Source organism: Mytilus trossulus, chromosome 1, assembly GCF_036588685.1.
Source record: "Mytilus trossulus isolate FHL-02 chromosome 1, PNRI_Mtr1.1.1.hap1, whole genome shotgun sequence".
Classification (NCBI taxonomy): domain Eukaryota; kingdom Metazoa; phylum Mollusca; class Bivalvia; order Mytilida; family Mytilidae; genus Mytilus; species Mytilus trossulus.
In genome coordinates this window covers 111,304,505-111,314,139 of record NC_086373.1, presented here as the reverse complement: position 1 = coordinate 111,314,139, position 9,635 = coordinate 111,304,505, and positions in this window count along the sequence as shown.

The following is a 9,635-nucleotide window of genomic DNA, read 5'->3' as shown; positions in this document are numbered from 1 at the left end:
AAATTAACAGACATAGGTCACCGTACAGCCTTCAACAATAAGCACAGCCCATACTGCATAGGCTATATTTATGTAATCGTTCACTGGAGTTGGTATCTCAAGGAAACGGATTAACAGCTTGTTTCCGAATCCTATTATTATAAGATTAGACCGTTGGTATTCCCGTTTGAATAGTTTTACACTTGTAGTTTTTGGGGCCCTTTATAGCTTGTTGTTGTCGTTACCCAAAGCTCCGTGTTGAAGATCGTACTTTGTCCTATAATAGTTTACTTTTATAAATTGTTACTTGGATGGAGAGTTGTCTCATTGACACTCATACCACAACTCCCATATCTTATAAACAATGAACGCAGCACATACTGCAAAGTCAGCTATAAAAGGCTCCGAATTAACAAAACAATTCAAACGAGAAAACTAACCAATTAGTGTACAAAAAAAAAGGAACGAAAACAAATATGTAACACAGCAACAAACAACAACCACTGACTTAAGGCTCTTTAGCTGGGACAGGCACCTACACATAAAATATGGCGCAGTTAAGCATGTTAACGGGATCCCAAACGCTCCCCTTACCAAGGACAGTGGGGTAACAGTACAAGATAAGATAATTGAAGTATATACATCAGTTGAAAAACACCTATCCCATCAGATGGATAGCAATATAGAAATACACATAACACAGAGTAGACGTGGCCGGGTACTTTTACATCCCAACAACAAAATGACACAAAGTACACGTAACAGATATGAGAGTACTCACAGTTACGGACCGATAGTTTTTGAGTTTTTTTTCCACAACTCATAACAACAATTATTGCATCTAAGACTTAATTGTCTGGTTTTATTTAATTCATGGATTTTGATTGATTTCTTCCCAAATTTATCTTGAATCCTGGATAAAGTTTTAATTGTACCTTGAGGGCGAGAAGGAATCGAAACACCACCTTAAATTTTATTCTTTGTTCAATTTAGTACTATTTTTTGTGAAACCACATGTATACATCATATGAGTTATGTCCTGTAAGTTTCCAGGTGTATTCGAATATTACATTTAAATAAGATCGTCCTGAACATGTATGAAATATTTGCCACTGGAGTTAAGCAACTATTAATTAATCAACCATTTAAATAAGAACTTATGTGCACTGCTAGTTTTCATTATATTTGATGCCATATGATGTTGTCAAACAACTTTTTTGAATATTTTCATTTCAAACAATATTGTTCTACAAATGTTGAAAGTATCAGACGACAGAAAGATTTACGTCCGTAGCTAGATCATAGGCCAGATCTTTATCTTTCTGGCAAGTATTTTTTCTGCAACCCTTTTGTAAGGAAATATGGTCAACCAGACTTCATCCATCTAACTAACAAATTCAATTAAAACGACACATGTTTGTCTGAGCGGGATGTATAAATACGCAAATACACTGTCAGCATAGTGAGGTATATATAATAAAATGGTTCGTGTCGGGGGAGTGTCATGCATTCTGCATATGAAACACTCATTGCATACATTTTTAAATACATTGTAGTCTACTTGGTGTCAAATATGTAACTTTCCCAACAAACTTTCGGTTTACAGAAGCCCTTCAAACTTAAGACACTATTGAACATCCTATCTTCTTCAGTAGAGTTCCTAATATCGCTCTCTAAGTCTAGACCGAATCGCCGTATATAACATTCATTCTTATCTGTAACTGGACGTTAATAAAAAAATCACATGTTTCATACTTTTGTATCACGTACTGTGTTACGGAGATAGCATGTTCAATGCCAATTAACTAGTTCCAGGTATATACAGGAAACAAAGCTACAAATTGCGACATATATATAATTAGATATAGGAAGATGTGGTGTGAGTGCCAATGAGACAACTCTCCATCCAAATAACAATTTAAAAATTAAACCATTATAGGTTAAAGTACGGCCTTCAACACGGAGCCTTGGCTCACACCGAACAACAAGCTATAAAGGGCCCCAAAATTACTAGTGTAAAACCATTCAAACGGGAAAACCAACGGTCTAATCTATATAAACAAAACGAGAAACACGTATATATTACATAAACAAACGACAACTACTGTACATCAGATTCCTGACTTAGGACAGGTGCAAACATTTGCAGCGGGATTAAACGTTTTAATGGGCCCAAACCTTCTCCCTTTTTCTGAAACAATAGCATAACATCACAACATATAAAAATTAGATTCATTTTAATAAGTCATTGATCAAGTACATCTACTTCTAAAGGGTTCATTATAGTGCTTACATTAAAAAGAAATGTTCGTCAGATCTATACATCATTTGTAATATAACAATATACGTAGTACCAAGTTTAATAATTTTAATGGTTGTATAACTACAAAACCTCGAACACCAAAATACCAATAAGCTATCTGTAGCAAAGACTGTAAATGGGGTCAAAAAGCCCTTGCATGTGACGAATGCGACCACTGGTATCATGCCACCTGCACCGGAATAGACACACTAGAAGACACAGATCTAGCACAAACACCTGTTTCCTTGCATTGTGTAGTATGTAACACCAACTACCCAACTGGACATTACGACCTACTAGATTCGACCGACAGTAAAACATACTCGGTATTATCATTAAACCAGAGTTATGCTAGCGCGTATGATTCTCTGATCTCTACCCCTGGTCATCCACAAGCCGCATCATCACCAAAGCCAAACAAACAAAAAGTTTTACCATCAAAACGACATCAGAGTTCACTCAGAATACTCATTATCAATTTTATGAGTATTAAAAACAAACGTAACGACCTGCAAGTTTTACTGGAATCTACAAGACCAGACGTCATACTTGGAACTGAAAGTTGGCTATCTGACAAGATTCATATTAAGGAGATCCCAGATTCCCTAGGTTTTAACATCATTCGTAGGGATAGAAAAGGAGACCGGCATGGAGGGGTGATCATAGCAGCACGACATGACCTTGGCCTCACACATAGTTTTTGTAGCGACAAAACAGAACTAATTTCAAGAAACATCAAAATAGGACCTAGGAAATCAATATCGCTCAACTGTTTTTATAGGACACCAAATAAACAAGACCTAGAATATATAGATACAGCAGTGGCAGAAATAAAAAACCTACGAGAGAAAAATAAAAACAATATTTTCCTATTAGGAGGTGACTTTAATCTTCCGGACATTGATTGGCCCTCATATGATACCCACAGCAATCAAGCACCAGCACAGGTCAATCAAGCCTTCATTAGGATGACCGCAGACTTAAGCGTCCAACAATTGTTGAACAAACCAACAAGAGGGGAAAACACTTTGGACCATATGTTTACATCTCATCATGGTCATCTTGAGAGATGTAAAACACTTCCTCCAATCGAAAACAGTGACCACGACATCGTACTATTAGACATAGCAGCTAAAGTAACAAGACTTAAACCTACTATTAGAACCACCAACTTCTGGAAAAAAGCCAATACGGAGGGAATTAACAAAAGCCTTACTGATAACTTCACTGAATTTCAAACCACCAATTTCAGTGATATCAACGCAATGTGGAATATATTCAAGAGCATCATCATGAAAGCAATGACCACATATGTACCAACTAAACAGATTAAGGAGAGATATAGCCACCCATGGATGAAGACACAGTTACGAAAAAATTAGCAACAGCAAACAGCGTGCATACACCAAAGCTAAAAGAACTAAAAACACTAAAGCTACAGAAAGAATCTAGGATTGCTCATTGAAAATCCATGGAAGACGTCATAAGCACAGACTACAAGGAGCAACAAAAACGATTTTGGTACTACATTAAGAGCAGGAACCAAAAATCCACCGGCATTGTAACACTCAAAGACAAAGATGGACTTCTCCACAGCGATACACCAACTAAAGCTTCAATCTTAAACCAGCAGTTTCAATCTGTCTACATCAAAGAAGACATACATAACATGCCACATATATGACCATTCCCAACTATGGACAACATCAGAGTCAGCCAAGCGGGAGTTTACAAGCTACACCGACCATTCAAAGCCACTGAGCCTGATTAAATTCCAGCCTATATACTCAAAGAAGCAGCTGAACACATTTCACCATATCTCACATACTTTACCAGAAATCTTTGGACACTGGAATTATTCTTGACGACTGGCGAGCTGCAAACATTGTCCCAGTCTTCAAAAAAGGAGAAAAACACAAAGCTTCCAGCTATTGGCCAGTCTCATTGACTTCGATCTGCTGCAAAATATTGGAACATATTGTTCACAGCACCATCATGGATCACTTTGACCGCCACCAGATCCTTTGTGACCATCAACACGGTTTCAGATCCCAAAGATCTTTTGAAACACAACTCCTGCTAATACTAAACGAAATTGGCAAGAATTTAGACCAAGGAGAACAGACAGACATCATCCTGCTTGATTTCTCTAAAGCCTTTGACAAAGTGCCCCACAAGACTCCTAAAAAAAATGAAATATTACGGAATACGTTGAGTGACACTCAAGTTGAAACAAGATTTCCAAAAGACCTAGAACAAGTACAGAGAACGGCAGCCAGGTTCGTGTACAATGAATACCAAGACCCCTCTAATTATTACAAACCCGGATTCAAGGACCAGAGGAGGCCATCGCATACACCAATAGCGCACTCTAATAGACCTATACAGGTACTCCTTCTTCCCAAGATCAACCAGGGAATGGAACACTCTACCGGAAAAAAGCCACAACAGCAGCTACACTAGAAGAGTACAAGGCCAGCCTTACCATCCTGCCAGAGGCCTTGACAAGAGCTTCACACACCTAGAACTCCTTAGACCCGAAATGAACATACTAGTAGTTTTATTTGTAAATAATTGTCCTGTAAAAAGTTTTTATTAAGAAGGAGGGAAGGCCTCATGATTCTCGAGCAAGAAGAAGAAGAAGATACTCGACTGTGTTGATAGATGTTTAGTATTAACTTCAGAAATAATATACGATAGTCTTGAAGAATAGATTCTAGGTACTGACTTTTTTTTTATAATCTTTGTTATTGTGTCATAGTGTTTTTTCATTTATCTTTTTATATTTGTAACTTTTGCTGTTTAGTCCTTTGTTTGTAATATCCTTTTGGCGTTGTTCAATATTTATATATTCCTCCATTGTGGTATCGTAGTATGGTAATTGTTTGTATTCTTGTTTATCATGTTTGTACCATATGTTTGCATTAGTGCTTTGTTTTTAGAGAGGCTACATGCGCCTTTTGTTTTCCTTCGAAAAATTTAAAGACTGATGATTTGTCTTCTTCCAATCATGATCGAATGGTGTTGCAGAATTTTATTCTTGATCAATATATAAGTTGTCAAGACCTCTTTTGAATTCTTAGTCTCCAATCATTCATTGTTTTCTATTTCTTATTTTTAGACCTGACTTTTCTGTAACAAAGAATTCTTTTTTGTGTGGAATGTTGCTCTTTCTATTTTGCCTTTGTTAATTGTTTACATCTTTTTCATTTCTTAATTTGCATCATAATCCCACCATATATAGATATAGGAAGATGTGGTGTGAGTGCCAATGAGACAACTCTCCATCCAAATAACAATTTAAAAATTAAACCATTATAGGTTAAAGTACGGCCTTCAACACGGAGCCTTGGCTCACACCGAACAACAAGCTATAAAGGGCCCCAAAATTACTAGTGTAAAACCATTCAAACGGGAAAACCAACGGTCTAATCTATATAAACAAAACGAGAAACGAGAAACACGTATATATTACATAAACAAACGACAACTACTGTACATCAGATGAACGTTGATATAAATTCGTCCCTACTTTCACCTCTTTGATGTTCAAGTAGCAATTCTTCCGTCATATTTCCAGCCTGTGCTTTCCAAGTCATGTTTTATGTTTTGTAGTACCGTATGAATTTTTTTTATATCTAGTAACGGGTCATTCGCCTGAGGCCGTTATCAATCATATATAGTTATAATAACTAGTTCAGTATCAGTTATATTATGGGGTTAATGGCTTGTCGGCTTCCTTATTTCATAGGAAGACCTAGTGCGACTACATTGTATATGATATCAATAGTAGCCTTCTTGATATTACGGGGCCTTTTATAGCTAACTAAATGCGGTATGGGCTTTGCTCATTGTTGAAGGCCGTACTGTGACCTATAATTGTTAATGTTTGTGTCATTTTAGTCTTTTGTAGATAGTTGTCTCATTGGCAATCATACCACATCTTTTTTATAGACATTAATTTGTTTGCTTCAATTTACATTTTTTCTTTCTATTTGAAGTTGCATGGATTGAATTAGTAATGTCTGTGGAAGTGACTTAAAGCGCTTAACAATAATCCTTACATATTAATAAAAGAGACCATGTGTATATTTGTAGATCCCATCATGAAAAAACCAATAGAATCACAACATATGGAGAAAAATAGCATATGGAAATAAATTACTAAGATATTCTCTATATGCATCCATTCTTAAAGTTCCATGCTGCTTCTAATACATTGAGCTAACTGTTACCTCTTGTTTATATAGGACTAACACAATTGTAAAGATATTATATTTTTGTTAAATTATCTTTCATCTTTCACTGTTCACCTGATAAGCGATAAAATAGAAAGAATGTGGGTTCCGTTTTAAAATTAATTTAATGATACAAGAAAGGTAACTCATACAATACTGTACCATATAATGGTTTAATTTTTGAATTGTTGTTTGGATGGAGAGTTGTCTCATTGGCACTCACACCACATCTTCCTATATCTATGTAACACAGCTGGATGTACATCAGAAATGGACAGAATTAAATTCAATTTAGTATGTATCCTGTATATGCACATGTATCCTGTATATGCACATGTATCCTGTATATGCACATGTATTCCGCAAATTTGAAGATCTAACATTGTTGTGATGATATTTAGAGTAATCATGAATAATATGCGTTTTGAGACGATCATCACCTTCACTGGCGACTAAATGGATGGATCTGTCAAAAAAACAAAAAGAAAAATCTCAAAAGTATGATTTAAAAAAATACCGAAATCCGAGGAAAATTCAAACGGAAAGTCCCTAATCACATGGCAAAATCAAATGACAAAACACAACAAGCGAATGGACAACAACTGTCATATTCCAATATAATGATTATTTCTGTGACTGTATCTTACGAACCTTTACGATATATATCTAAATAATCTGCAATCAATGCCATATACATACTATATATAATGTACTATATTACAACTTAGATTCTAATGACGAGGACAGGAACACTTTGCCACCGAAAGCTGATCTATTATTTCAGTCTAGCTCGTCGAATGGTTTAAAGTGCTGGACACAGTGCATATGGTGTTATTTCGATATTTCCCAATAGCATGAGTTCGAACCCCAGCGAGAGACGAACATCAGTTTGCTTCTGCAAATTTGCAGATTTAACAATTTTGTGCTTATATTCAGAGTTATGATGAATATAATATATGTTAACATTTTAACCGTGTACGTATTATCTCCACTGGTGATCCGATAGATGAACCTGTCGTAGAGTTGTCACTTGTTAAGCGTACTTATATATGTATATATAAATTTTCAGATTTAACGTTGTTGTGCTAATATATATATATATAGATAAAAAAAATTGCTCAATTTTTTTAGGGATGTATAAGTACCAAGCCACGTTCAACTATTTTACTTTAGTCAAAATGTGTTATTATTTTTAAACGGCCGTTTGTTTTAAACATCGCAGACTCTAATGTTACTACACTACAGTTGTCAAATCTGAAATATTTAGACCGTTCAGTGCTGTTTATTTAGAAATAAGACCGTGCAATGCAAGCGTCTTAACTGATGTTCGGTTTGACTTTTTTTATTGTATATAATTCAAGATTTAGTAAAAGTTTAATCTAACGAGACTCAAAGATGATTCATTTCACATCAGAATCTGACTGACGAAGGATATCTGTTATCCGAAATATTTATAAATAATTACATTTATAGTTCCTTTTTGTGTTTTATAATTTATTTTATTGTGTATATGTATCGTTACTTGTAACGATCCAGCGCCCTCGTGGGAAAAAATCGTTGACTATTATTCAGACGTTTTATATATATTTTTATTATTAGTCTGTATCGAGTGATTTATCTCGCGATCCGATTTTTCTTACAGCCTTATCAGGCAAACTATGTCTTTTTTTAAAAAGTTTAGAGCTTTGAGTCTTAAAATAGTTAAAACCGAACATCATGCATCAAATTTAAAAACTTGTCTTTCTCAGGGTATTGTTCCGATTGGGCTTATTTTGAAAGCTTCACCCCTTACCACCGGTGAAAAATCTATCAGATTTATGGATAGATGGAATAATATTCTCCACAGTAGTTCCGTGAAATTGATGGATCTATTACACGCTGAGGCGTCTCATAAACACTTAAATTTACAAACTAGTTATAACCATCTTTACAATAAATCATGCCAAGAACTTTCCGGTCCTGAATTGCTCACCATCAACGAGCGCCTCCATGACATCTTGCGCATTGAATCCCGGAAACTACACAAAAAACAAGTTAATAAATTTAAAAGAGACGGCGTACATATAGACCCTGTAGTAAGAGAGCAGACAACCTTAACTCTCAATCGTACCATCATAACCGGAAAAAAATCCCGGAATCGCCGATTCAGGAGAAAAAAACAAGGCTGCATGAACTCTACAAACACTGTAGTCAATTTGTCTTCAGTAGTTTTGTCGGAGACCGAAACAAAGGTACTGTCAAAAGGTCTTAATTTTTGTCCCACGCCGGGCAAAATAGATTCTATACTCTTGGAAGATGACCTAGACAAGTTAGCAAGATCCCTCAGAATTAAGGAATATTTTTCTAAAGACACCACAAAAAGTTCCACTGATAGTGACACAAGTGATCTCGACTCAGATGACGACCAAGAAGATGTCGATATTCCCAGATTCAGGAAAAAAAGTTCATGGATTCCTTAACCAAGTAAATGTGCTACTTTAGAACATATTATTGACAAAATTAAATCCGACGTAACAAATCTGTCCACTGCTACTTCCCAAACATTCAACAATTTATCTTCTGAAGAAAACGAAGCTGTGCGGTTACTTAAAAACAGAGACGACATTATAATTAAACCAGCAGATAAAGGTAGCGCTGTTGTCGTCATGGACAGATGTGACTACATTCAAGAGGGGGAACGTCAACTCTCTGATGAGAGATTCTATAAGAAATTAGACTCTGACCCCACCCCTCAATTTAACACAGAGATCACCACAAACCTGAAAACATGTGTGAACAGGGACACATTGATGAAACCACATTTAAATATCTAAAACCGGAAAAATCAAAGCCGAGGCGTTTCTATCTACTGCCCAAAATACATAAAGTCAATAATCCAGGTAGACCAATTGTTTCCGCCAATGACCACCCTACAGAAAAAATATCAGAATTTATTGACTTTCATCTCCGACCACACGTAGAAAATTTACCATCATATATTCAAGACACAACACATTATCTTAAAAAAATGGAATCTTTGAACCCTCTCCCACCTGAAACGATCCTTGTCTCGCTTGATGTTACCTCCCTGTATACTAATATCCCCCATGACGATGGTATAGAAGCCTGTAGGGAAG